This window comes from Grammomys surdaster, unplaced genomic scaffold, assembly GCF_004785775.1.
Source record: "Grammomys surdaster isolate TR1022 unplaced genomic scaffold, NIH_TR_1.0 165, whole genome shotgun sequence".
Lineage (NCBI taxonomy): Eukaryota > Metazoa > Chordata > Mammalia > Rodentia > Muridae > Grammomys > Grammomys surdaster.
In genome coordinates, this window is record NW_021604613.1 from 1,718,586 (window position 1) to 1,731,843 (window position 13,258).

A 13,258-nucleotide genomic window follows, 5' to 3' on the forward strand; every position below is an offset into this window, starting at 1 on the left:
TTGACAATCTTCTCTTCTGGACTACAAGCTCTGTGAGGTCTGAAGACATGTCAATGTAGCAAATAGTCAGTGCAGATTTGTTAAATAAATGGCTAATCAAACTATACTTCTCTAATAAATCTCTTCAGCAAAACGTCCTGTTCACATGTAGGCCGGATGCATCCTGTGTATATCCACACCCCTCTGTGAGCACAAGTGTGATCCCCTGTGTCCTGACAGTGAGTTTTCATTGGTCTTCCAGCAGAGTTTTGCCTATTCCCACAGTGAGAAGTAAAACGAGGTTCCAGGTTTTAAGGTAAATTACTCTTTTCAAACAAGATCACACAGCAAGTACATTGCCTTATTCAGAACTCAGCCTGAGGGCTTCCACTGAGAGATCCTGGAGAGGCATTCCATTGTCTAATCTTCATGTAACAGTGTGGATTTCTGAAAGTTTATAGTCCAAAACACAGATCCCTCACATTTGGCAGTACGACAGTCTCTAATGAGTTATTTATGTCACTCCCAGGGAATGTCTTCTGAGTCTGGCATTATCCTTACGATTCTTCGTGCAACCTTGAAACTAAGAGGATTTTCACAACAAGCCTGGTTTTCCCTCTCAAAGTAACTTTAAATATTTGCAAGAAAGGATGTTACTGTGAGGCTTGGGTTGTTCTTTTCTGAACAAAGTCCTTCCCATTTTTGCTGAGCCATGCTATGATTGCATTTTCCCCAGCTGAAATGTGTTTACATATCTAGTGAAAATAGAAACATTCACTGTAATCAGTTCTGCAGGACAGGAAGGAAGCATCAGCTCTTCCTCCACAAAAGGATGTCAGTTCATGGGAAAAAGTACCAATAAGCACCAGTAAGTCTCTCTTGACTCCTGTCTCCTACAAGAGGTTCAAAAGCTATTAAGAAATAAGCCACTGATTGGTTTTACAAATATTATCTTAACTTCTAATCAATGAATTCAATCAAATTTTATAGATCTATGTTTTACACTTGAAATTATTATTTTCAATAACAAAACCTAGATAACTTCAACTTCTAAAATACTTTATTTTTTAGTTTTTATTTTGTGTGTATGGAATTTTGCATACATGTCTGACTGTGCCCCTCACATACATACCTGGTACCCTCACAGACCAGATTACAGAATCGAGGTGCCATGTGGGTGCTTGGGTCCTGTGCAGGAACATGTGCATTTACTTGCCACAACATTTCTCCAGTCCCGTCATGTATTTTTCTCTAAATATTTTTACTAATACAGGAAATTGCTTAAGAAAATATAATACTTTTATTCAATGTCTTCAATTTTTCAAAGATTGTCATGAGATGACACAGACCTCAAATCTCAGATTAATTCCAGGATCCTAGAACATGACTACGTTAAAAGCCAGCACAGTGATCTGAGGGTTGGCAGAGCAGATATTTGATGAAGTACCAATGCTTGATCCATGAATATAAGATTTAGAAAGTTAATACTGAGGAGGAGGAAAACACACACAGTAGATGGTTCAGTTGAGTCTGGGGCGCTAGACCCGTGGAACCCTAAGACAGGTATTTCCTTAACACTCCCAAGTGATGGGAGTAGTTTGCAGAAGAGTTAGCACCAGGCATAAAATGTTCTAAAGTATTTCAGCTGCACAAGTTGCCATGGAGATTATCCAGTTTTTTTTTTAAAGCTCAGTTTTAAGCCCTTTAAGACAAGCATCTATTAAAAGTTCTATTTCGTAAAATGAGTGAGTAAGTAAATAATGTTTAGGCTCCTTCCGTGATGATATCAGAGTGTCAGCAGGACAACTGGAACGCATAAATCTTCAGTTACAGTCAGCTCTCATCACTCGGATTATGAGCAATATGCAGGACGCTATTAATGTTTCTCAACACACAACCCTACAGAAAACAGCGATTCCCCAACAGGAAGTGCACGGCAACGTTCCATTCGCAGCACAGCTAAGGGAACCGCACTCGGTGTGTCCCATAGCCGAGGGAGCTGCTTCTGCTTTCATCGTGCTCTCTAATCTCCATGTTTCTCATGACACAGACTTCTGCCCTCATCCCTCAGCAGCCGGTTCACCTCTGAGCAAGGTCCAGTGCTTCCCATTTTCTGTTCCAGCTTCTTCTACATCCGTGCTGACCCTTCCTCCTCTTGGACCGTTTCACCTTGGCTGCTCAAACCAGTAGTCATTCCTGGATCCTTCATAATCCCTGGATCGTGACAAGAAATGGTAGAATATTTAATTATACCACAGTAGTTCTCAACCTCTGGGTGGCAACTCCTCCCGCAAACCTCTATCTTCAAAAATACTTACATTATGATTGCTAACAGCAGCAAAATTATAGCTATAAAGTAGTAACAGAAATAATTTCATGGTTTGAGGGTTACTACAACATGAGGAACTGTATTAAAGGGTTTTGGCATTAGGGAAGTTAAGAACTACTGTTATACAGTAACATTTTACAAATTAAGAACAATGACAACACAGTAAAAACAACCTAAATTTAGAAGACATGCAATTGTGCTTGGTCATATAGAATCCAGAGCTCCTGCTAGTGTTAAATAAATGGACTCATTATTTAGACCAAAAGGTGTGGTATTGGTAGGTGATGGCACAGTGGTAATTGCTGACCACACTAAGTCACAAAAAATAGTGAACTCAAGGGGGCACATTGAATGAGAACATGGGATGCCAAATAAATCCAGGGTGAGGAGAAAGAATTGAGAGGAAATGCAAAAGAACAATAAAAATGGTAAACTGAAAATCATGGCAAAGCGACATGAAAGAAACCAAGAAGAAAAAGAAAAGGCAACAACAGCAAAAAGACAGTGGTGACTTTATAGAAGACAGTGGTGGCTTTATAGAAGATAGTGGTGGCTTTATAGAAAGGTCAAGAGAAAAGAGCAGAGAATAGATCCCAGACCTGCCATTGCAAAGATACTAGAACCTCAGTAGCTCCAGTAACCCCAGTAACCCTGATCCTCTTGAATATTTTCGTTGCCTTGTTTTGTTTTGTTTTGTTTTGTTTTGAAAGATAGAATCTCAGGGATGTGGAATGTTGGGCAACCATGCAACCAATTGATTTAAATTCTCATCCCCTCATGAGGGCATTTTCTAAGAGATATAGATATGTAGCCAAATTGCAAAAATGGTTGGGAAGTTAAAAGAGCAAATGTGAACAAAATGAATGTTGCTAATGAAGGAAGAAGAGAGATCTCAAATGAAGGCAGAATCGTTTTTTTTTTTCTTTTTCTGTTACTGTTTGTTTGTGACAGGGTCTTGCTATGTAACCTCATGCTGGCCATAAACACCCAGTCTTCTTGCTGCAGGTGTGTGTTGCCTGCCAGGCTCTCTATACAGGAACCAATTCTTTCATTCTTTTTTAAAATGTATTTTAGTTTTGGATAGTTTTTTGAGAGGAAGGAGACAAGATACAGAATAAAAAGACAAGTCACTGAGCAAATGTTAGTAGAGGAAGGAATACTCTCTCAGAAAAGCCAATGGAATGCATGAGGTAGAGAGAGGCTGGAAGCAAAATAAAATAAATAAAATTAAATTAAAATAAAGTAAAAGGACTTTACTTTATCTGAGACTTAAGAGGTAACGAACATTGCACAAAGAGATGAGTAGGATAAACAATAACAAGAAATATTAGAAACCATCCCACTAAAGAAAAAGAAAGAAAATTATGATGAAGTAACAACATGCCAGAAACTGATAAATACGTACATGGAAAATAAGAATTGTCATAATTCCTCAATGTTCTAGGTAAAACACAAGATCAGCAGCCATGCCCATCATGGCTCTTAAAATCAAACTCACAGAGCCAGGTATGGTGTTCTCAGCTGTTTCCCTAGTGTCATCCTAGAATGCTTTCTTTTGTTTCTGATCATAGACCATGTTTCAAAAGAAACAGTTTTCCTTTTTAAAACTTATTTTTAAAAAGTAACAAATAAAGAGAAAGAAAACACACATACACACACATGCACGCACACACGCACGCACGCACACACACTCACCAAAATTTACCAGATCCAAAGACTATACAACTCAGCAAACTTCTATACAGGAGTAATTTTCAAACATTATGAAAGTTTTTGCCACACAGCTGAGATAAAATAACAAAAAATGTTTTAGGCAGCATCAAGACCCAGCACTCTCTGTGGGATGTTCCCTGGTGGTCTGTTTCAAAAGAATCTCTTTTAGTTTAGCCCTTGTGTAAGAAATCTGGTAAAGACGGCAGATGTTGCTAATTAGAGTGTGGCTTTTGTGCATGAATCCTGCTCTTCAGTGAGGAATTAGGACATGGTTCTCACATGCCTGTGGTTCCAACACTCTCTTCAGTTGTCCCCACACCACCCCAAATCATTTCTGACAAGCTAGAAGAAGGCCAATAGTGAAACAAACAGCATAGGCCAAGAAAGGCAGATTCCACTCTCTTTAAGGGCGATTAAGGCAGTGAGGAACAGAGGCACCAAAAATGAAGGTCAGAATCTACTAAACATGCTCTCCTGAAAGTGGCTCCCTGAACAGTATGGCCACTGTCAATGCTTACATTCCAGCACAAAATAGCCACCTTTAAAGGAGGGGTCTAGCTCAGCACATTCCAACCTCAAAAGCTGAAAGAATCAGAATCCCCCAGCCCAGAAGCATCTGTTTCAAAGTATCTGGCAAAAAGAAAAAAAAAAGCATAAAATGAAGTTACAAACAAATCTTCTGATTTATTGTTTTAACCAATCTCCTGCTGGACAGACATTTAAGTTATTTCTTGTTCTTTGAGCTTTAAATATTATTCATTATTTGTTATCTTCTAATATCAGTGTGTTTTACTGTAAGACAAATGTCCTTAACTTCACCTAGTGTGTATTTCAAAGTGACTTGCCTAAGGAAAAAGAAAAAAAAAAAGAAATAAAAAAACCATTCTAAATTCATAGTTTCTGAAGTCTTCATTAATTCTGTTCCTTTTATAGGATGGTCTGATGCTTATTGTTTTCTCAGTCAGGCAATCAAGTTATTCATACTACATTGTATTGAAGACACAGCTCCAGGTATGATAAATCCTCTCTGCCTTTATGTGGGAAAGCCACTCCCTTTCTGTTTAGATCTCTTCTCTGAGGACAGGGTCTGTGTCTAAGTCTTCTGGAGGCTCAGCAAAAGCATCCTTCTAGTGCACTCTTGGGTGGGTCCCACCAAGCTGTGACAAGTCACCATCTCACAGTCTGAACGTGCTTATAAAGACTTCGCTGCTTCCTGCAGTTTGTTGCCATGACTTGATCTTTCACCCACAAGTCATTCCAGGACATTTAACTTCTGGAGAGCAACTAGAGGCTCATCAGAGGGTCAACAGAGCTGGACTTTTAGGGTGCAAAAGGAGTGGGGGTGACTAATCTTTCCAAACTTTATAATTGTACCAAAGAAGATTGGTTATGGTTAAAATCAAAGTGTATCCACAGTGAAAAACAAACTTATACTTAAAGTTTAACTAAAGCCACTGTTCTGTTTTTGAATACAGCATAAGAATCTGCCTCTATATTATTCTTTAAGTTTGGAGGAAGGAAGTGTTTAAACAACAATATTTTACAGTAAGAACATTTCTGAGAGGGAAGTTCTTTTCAGCAGGGGAAACAGACAGGCAATATGTATGGCCCTGAACAGGAAGAAGGGCTTGAGGCTGTGACCTCTGTGTGTGTGTGATCACACAGAATCTTAGGCTGCAGTGACTGAGTAGGGTATTCTGAGGATGTTTTCTAGAAATGTGAGAAGAGGGTATATGATGCATGATTATCTTACTTTTAATCCAACATAATGAACAGAAGGCAGAGGTCCCAAACCCCTCAGCAGTTAAGGTCCCTTAGGGAAAGCTACAGTCTCTAAACCAGCCTGTACTGGCTCTCAAATACTGTGCACAAGTAACAAAGCTGCACCCTAGCAGGATGTGGCAGGTGAGAAAAACAAGAGTTAAAGCCAGAAATGAGGCTAGAAGATACCTGGTAAAAAACTTTCTTCCCAAATAATGCCAAGAACCCAGAGTGGGAGCCTGGAGCCTATTTAAGTCTGTGATATCTCAAGAAAAGAAATAATGAAGAGGTAAGAGTAATTTATACTTAGCATGTCAGAAGTTGTTTACAACGGACTTCAAGGAGCTTGAAAGCAGTCCTTTCAAGCCTCAAATGTTGGGGTATGCTATTAACATGTTGTAAAGAGGATGACTTACTAAGCAAATATATACACTGGTTCAGCCAATTATGATTAACCTTTAAAAACACTGTGGTCCAGACCAGCCAGCTTTATTGATGTATTTGCACATGCTACTAATTTAGGATGTAAAGTAAATTTAAAGGCAGGAACCTATTACTTTTCATGAGGTTATACAAGTCATTAACTAAGGACTTATGCATTCTTATATATGAAATCTGTGTGTGTGTGTGCATGTGCGTGTGTGTGTGTGTGTGTGTGTGTGTGTGCTGCATTTTAAGATAACAAGAAAGCTTTAAATAGACTACAAAGAGTGGCAGACTTCCCTAGCCAATCAGCAGAGAAGTCTCTGTTCAAAAACATTCCAGCCCGAAGAATCAGCCAGGAGCAGGTGCCTCTGCTCCCTCTGACTGCTGGCAGTGCAACGCACTGCTCTGGCTAGGGAATCCCCAGTGTAACCAGGGAACAAACCAAGATCATCTTGAAATCTACAGACATGAAAAAGATCTCTATTTAAGGACAGGAAGGAAGAGTTTGATTTCAATAAGATATAGTCTGTGAAGGGAAAAAAATAATTCACTTTTGTTATCCCCAAACTAATTAGTAGAGAGAAGACTAAAATAGATTTTCCCATGGAAAGTAGTATAGGAAATTTCTGAAGTATCAATATGTACTGTCTACACCACTACCTAGTGATATCTAAGCTATCTCTCAAACACTCAGAATTAGAATCATGAGGTGGAGACATCACAAACTCAAGACATGGGTGCAACTCTGCCAAAACTGAATGGTGAAACATAGACTACACGGAGGACTTCTAACCCCACACTAAGCCATAGCTCCCAACCCAAGAACAAGTGTGCTGCTAAAAGCATACATTCATAAGACTGCTGTTGAACTCCTCTTTTTTGTTTGTTTGGGGTTTTTTTTGTTTTTGTTTGTTTGTTTGTTTTTCAAGACAGGGTTTCTCTGTGTAGCCTGGGCTGCCCTGGAACTCACTCTGTAGACCAGGCTGGTCTCAAACTCAGAAATCCACCTGCCTCTGCCTCCCAAGTGCTGGGATTAAAGGCGTGTGCCACCACCGCCCGGCTTGAACTCCTTTTCTTAAGGAAGACCCTTCAGGATACTCTTGAGCTTAGCTGTTAAGAACAATTGTAAATGAGCCGCCGTTATCTTTCTTCAGTGGACATCGACTACTTCATATATGGGATGAAATGGGAAAAGATCAGGAGAGCCCTAAACTCACAGGGATCCACTTAGAATTAAAGGTATGTGTTCCCCACAACTGGTGGGTTTTAGTTATTTCCGATTCTTATGTTCATTTGACTGTAGGTACCATTGACATTGGCATTTTATGAATGTGAAACAAAGGAGCTGTAGCTACAAGGCCACACATGGCTAGTAAATAAAGAAACTAGAGTGAGATCCCATCAGCCTAGTAGTTACATTATTTTTCAGCTTCTTTTGTTTAGACAAGGCCTCTATGTGTAGCCCAGACTGGTCTCAAACAGCCTTGTACTCCTGGGATCACAAACGTGTGTCACCCAGAAGACCCAATTCAGTCGAAGTCCATTCCAGTTAAGACTGTAATTTTATCCACTATGTTCCCACCTTTAGTTCTCCACCAACTTGCCTTATGCTAATAGTTTGGTACTATTAAATACCGCAATACAGAAAGTACGCTTCTAGGCTGAGGCTGAACAGTCTGTAAACAAGAGCTACCCAGAGAAGGTCTAGCCATCATTCTTGTTTGTCATCATTATGACGTTGGGGTTCAGGGTTCTTAACCTCACCAGCAATCACACTGACGATATATATATATATATATATATATATATATAACTTAAAAGTATTTCAGTTGCCCATATGCTGTTTAAGTTCCTTGTACGTTATTCTGTCCTAATGGCCTGGAAGTTTGAAACCTCTCATGGTAGTTCGTTCCATCTCTGGACAGCTTTAAATGTGAAGAATGACTTCCTCACATTGAGATTAAAACTAACCCTGGTCACCTCTTTCTCTCCTTAGCTATAGATTTTAAATAACATGTGGTTCTTTTCACTCTGAGTACTTAATAAAACTGATGGATTGCCTTTCTCCAGAGAGTAAAAATGACGGATTGCCTTTCTCCAGGAAAAATGTAGAAAGAACACAGAAGTTTTATAAACAGTTTCTAGGGAATTGTAGATAACCCAGATGCCTCTAAATTTTCTGTTACCCTTAGATATAGAAATAGTTCCAGTAATGGCCTTTTAAGAGCTGTAAAGATGGTGTCTTTCTCTTTTGAACTTAAATATCTTGTCCAGTTATGTGGGCTTCTGTGTTCTCCCACTGAAGTACAGATGCTCAGGATCTGGCCACTCATTTCAGCCCAGTGAGACTTTTCTGATTCCCAGGCCTACGGTCCTATCTGCTTACCCTCTCACCTTTAAGTTGCTTATAGCCTCCATCATCACTGTAGCCACTGGCAAAGAAGGAGGGGCCAGGAAACAGCACTGCAGCTAGCAACCTGTCATCAGAGCAGGGAGACTCTGTGTGGCCAACGCTTTTCTTTTTCTTCTACAGATTGTATCCTGAAATGAAAGCACCGGAAAACACAAGGAAGTGTGAGCAAGAACCAGAACTTATTATGTACTGTTAATTTTATCCAACAAAAGAGAACTGCTTTTGTTTTGAATTCCTCTATACTGAGTTAGTTCAGGTAGCACACTAACTCAGGGAATATGAAAACACATGACAGTCATATGGCAGAGGAACTAAGTAGAGATTGCAAAATCTCTTTTTAGAGTTCAGTGTATGACCTTAGGAAGCCCACATGTTACTCCAAACCTAGAGACCTTCACAGTTCTAACCCTCTTATACAAGCCATTCTTAGCCAATAGCTGCCTCGATGGTTGAAGGATTCTCATAACTGCTAGCTGAAGTCCCATGTTTAGCATCAACACTTCATAGTTCAAATAAATTGCTCTCTGGCCAACTTGCTTATGCTTTATGAGTCTCTGACTTCCATTGTTACAGTTATGTGACAACATCACACTGGTCTTGTCCACATGTTTGGAGGACTTTATGAATTTGGTTATATCCCTTCAAGTGTTTCCATTTTGTAATAATAAGAGTTTTAATTTAGGAGCCAATATTGTAAGTTAGAAAAAAAAGCAAAATGATTTGTCAGGCGATTCTGTTATTAACTCTCTGAGTGACTAGGTCTATCTGGGGCTTTTCTGATCTCCAGGCCTATGGTCTCGTTTGCTTACATTCTCTCCTGTAACTTGCTTTTAACCTCTATCAACATGTTTACTCTAGCCCCTGGCAAAGAAGGAGGGACCATAAAACAACACTGCAGCTAGCAACCTATCAAGGTAGAACAAGGACACTTTCTGTACCTCTTTCCATTTGCAATAGAAGGCTAGGGTGGCTTCCCTAAGGTCTCCTTTCAGTTTTCATCTTCCTATTATTCTAATTTGGTTGATCTGTTTCCTTTCTGACATGAATCATGACTTTAATACATTTAAAACATTGCATAGGTTTCCTCAATGAATGAGACAAAGTATATCACAGAAAATAATCCCCCCAGTCCAGCAGCTCCTAAAATGGTTTCACTAGAAACACAGAGGGTATTTTCAAAACTGCTTTCCCTGGCATCTTTTCCTCAAATGTTCTGGTTTATATATGAAGAATGAATGAGAGAAGAATGTTGCCCAATAGGACTACAGTAGCTTCTTTAGATGCCAACTGTTCTAACACAGAGTTCTCAAGTTTGTCTGCATACAAGAATCACCTGGTAAATTTTCAAATCCATTAGTGCGTCAGCCCACCTATAGATTAGGGTTTAGTTGCCCCTGGAGACCTAGGTTTTCAGGAGGGTGTTAACACTCTCTAGGTAGTTATGGTGAAGAGTCAGGGCTGAGACCCACTCCTCTGAGTATATCTTTCTAGTTCTTTCTGCCTGATCATCTGACCTCCAGAGCCCACCTTGGGCACTTATCAAATGACACACCCTTAGACTTTATCATAAGGTACAGTCCTGCTCCCATTAGATAAACCCACTGCCAACTTCTTGCTTTTTTTTTTTTTTTTAGCCTAGGACTATAATGCTCTAATCTTGTCAGTTCCTCATGCTCTCTGTCCCTTGTCTTTACATTCTTGACACACGGCAGCCCCATGTTCGCTATCACTTCTTCTCTACTACATTCATCTCTCGTCTAGCATCCTGCATGTATTTGTCAACTATTCCAACTTTCTTCTGAATCCTGAGTTATCCTAATCAAAATTCTCTGTACTATTAAAAAAATTAAAAGAGATAACAAGATGAAAGAATGTTATGATTGCTACCACATAACCAAATGATAGGCATGTGTAACAAGAAAACTGAAATACATAAAACACACCTTAAAATGATCTGTAAAACTGTGATTCAATTCTTCCATATAAGATTAGCCATAACTCAGATCACATTAAAATGTTAATTATAATCAGATTGTATTAAATATGAAAGATAAAGTACTAATAAAGCTGTTCAAAGAAAAATAAATGATAATATATTATAGTTTTAATAAAGCAAAACTCTAATGAGCTATAGAAGGTAAAAATAAATGGGTTCATTGAAAGTTTAGATAACTTTGAATATTGAGATAAAATAAATTTTTAATACTCATATTGTAATACATATGAATAACTTTACAACTATGTAAAGCATTTTTATGTGTATGTTACTACTCTAGTTGTATTTTAAAGCACAGTGGTGTTCTGAGTACATCTTGAACATTTAGGGTCAGCACCGTGAACGCTGTTATCACCCTCTTCACCAATGCTTCCATGGGGAGCTCTCTGAAATGAGAGAGTGGCGAGTGAGACCTTTGCTTTAGTGCAATTTATATCAGTTAAACTGCAGGCAGATTTATCATAAGGCTAATAAGACTTTTGGCTTTAACTTCTTTTCTTGAAAGGATTCTTTCCAAAACCCTAAAAGGGGCCCCATTAACAGATTCTATATGTGTTTTTATCAAATAGCAAAAAGAAATTATGGCAATTTATTGTAATTTTTTTATTCTAAATATTTAATTCTGTATATGTTATGTACTGGTAATTCTGTACTTTGGTAACTAGGTCCACTCCTATTTTGCTTTTAAAGTCACAATGTCCTGCTTTCACTCCATGGCCTTTAAAATCTGATGATGGCCTCCTCAGAGAAAATGTGTTTCTGGGAAAGAGGCAAAGCAATACTTTTTTTTTAATGAGTTTAATCAGCATCTTCCAGATACATCAGGACTGACTGACATACGAACTCATACACCCTGTGGCCTTACACACAGGTTTAAGCCATTTGGGGGCCCCAGTGCTGTGAGTGGGAATGGTCATGAGCTTCCACCCCTGATGAAGAAGATGTCTCTAACTCATATCCACTCTCAAAGAAAATTACTAGTTTTCTCCAATGAAGTCTCACCAGGCAAATAAACCTTAAATATTTAAGGAACAATAGATGTCCTGTGTCCACCAGTAGATGATCATAACACAAAATGGTCTTTCTGTATATTTTTTCTCTTTTGTCTCATTCCTTTGTTTGGGATTTTTAAATTTTTCCTATTTCTCTTTTGCTTGTATTTTATGGTTTTGTTTTGTGTTTTTATGGAGTTTGATTATGTGTGTGTGTGTTTCTTGCATGTTTTCTTTTCTTTCTTTTTTTAATTTGTTTTTGAAAGAAACAGAGAAAGTGTGTGCATGAATGTGGGTGGGTGAATTTTTTTTTACAAGAAAATTTTTTCAATATAAATATTACAAAGGAAATTAACAAAATTAAGTTTGATAATAATTATACAAATTTATGGCACACAATGTACTATATGGAAAATGATCATACTTTGAGGTGACAATACTATTGCACAAATGTTCTTTGTTCAGCCGTGTTCTCTCCTTCCCTTCCTCAACCTCAGAGAAGTTGAAGAACCTTTGTGTTGAAATGTTGAATGAACTCTGGTCCCCTCTCTGGTCTCCTCCACATTTACCCCTGCCATTTCAGTCTTCTTCTTCAGACTCCTCCCTCTCCTGTCCTCTTCCTCCCTCCCCTTCCCTGTCCTCCTCTTCTCCCCAGGATCTCTCTGGCTGACCTCAAGCACACTCAGCACTTCCTGCTTTTACGGTTCTGTTTAGTAGCTTCTCCCTTATAAATATCCATGTCTTTAACCAAGTGAGAAAGCAAAGCAAACACTGCATATGTCTTTTATCTGGAGTTGCTTCAGCACACATGCCCTTGAGTGAAGGAAGAAATTTGTGGCAACTGAGCCTGGGCCAACCATAAGGGTGTCCACTGCTTTCCCAAGCAGCAAAATTGTCCAAATAGACACGAGGGACATAAAAAAGAAAAAGGGCAGCATCAACTTTTCCTTCCACAAAGTGGTCTGGTGGTCCTGGAATCCTAACTCAGACCGCACTGATGGTGGTAGAAGCTCATGCCACAGAACCAGGGGAGAGGGTAGGGAGAGTACTAGTCAGATTTCAGAGTCCAGTGTGAAGATGTATTTTATGGCAAAGGGAAGGGAGAAACTGCATTGTATAAAGGTTTTGATAATGAAAGTTGAGGCTTATATAGTACTAGCATTCTTAGATGTTTGTCTAGCAAATATGATTTAGGTTATCTTAGTTCTTGAATATCTTTGATTATCATAGCTTTTCTGAATTAATTCTAAATGGTGATTCTGGGGAAATACTACAAATATTCTATAATACTATGGTCTAAATATATTTCCTTCAAGGAAAAATGAAAACAAAAATCTTCTAACAGTTTAAGTCAATTAAGCTAATATTTTAACAAAGAGGATGGGCATTCTTGGGCAAGATCAGCACAGTGACTTCGTGGAGACACAGAGTCTGCCAAGATATTTAGGGTTCAGACTTTGCCTTATATTTTAGTCTAGGAATTTGAAGTAGCTTTTTTTTCCTTCTTCTTTTTTCTTTTTCTTTCTTTCTTTTTTTTAGTATAGAATAGAGTTTATTCAGGGCATGGGGAGGGGAGTTAAGAAGGTAGTAGAGAGAGAGAGAGAGAGAGAGAGAGAGAGAGAGAGAGAGGGAGGGAGGGAGGGAGGGAG

At 38.7% G+C, this 13,258-nt stretch overlaps 2 long non-coding RNA genes across 2 annotated transcripts in view; one reads left to right on the forward strand and one right to left on the reverse strand.

The window, feature by feature from the left end:
* Nucleotides 1-1,021: 1,021 nt before the first annotated feature.
* LOC114619876 overlaps nucleotides 1,022-13,258 on the reverse strand; it is an 18,338-nt gene continuing 6,101 nt past the window's right edge. The window contains exons 2-3 of the long non-coding RNA XR_003711226.1: nucleotides 8,603-8,749; nucleotides 1,022-2,193 (exon numbers count right to left, since the gene is read on the reverse strand). This is a non-coding gene — a long non-coding RNA (uncharacterized LOC114619876). The remainder of the gene's footprint in view (nucleotides 2,194-8,602; nucleotides 8,750-13,258) is intronic.
* Nucleotides 6,048-9,141, forward strand: LOC114619877. Its single transcript, XR_003711227.1, has 3 exons — nucleotides 6,048-6,071; nucleotides 7,363-7,447; nucleotides 8,742-9,141. It is a non-coding gene; the product is annotated as an uncharacterized LOC114619877 (long non-coding RNA).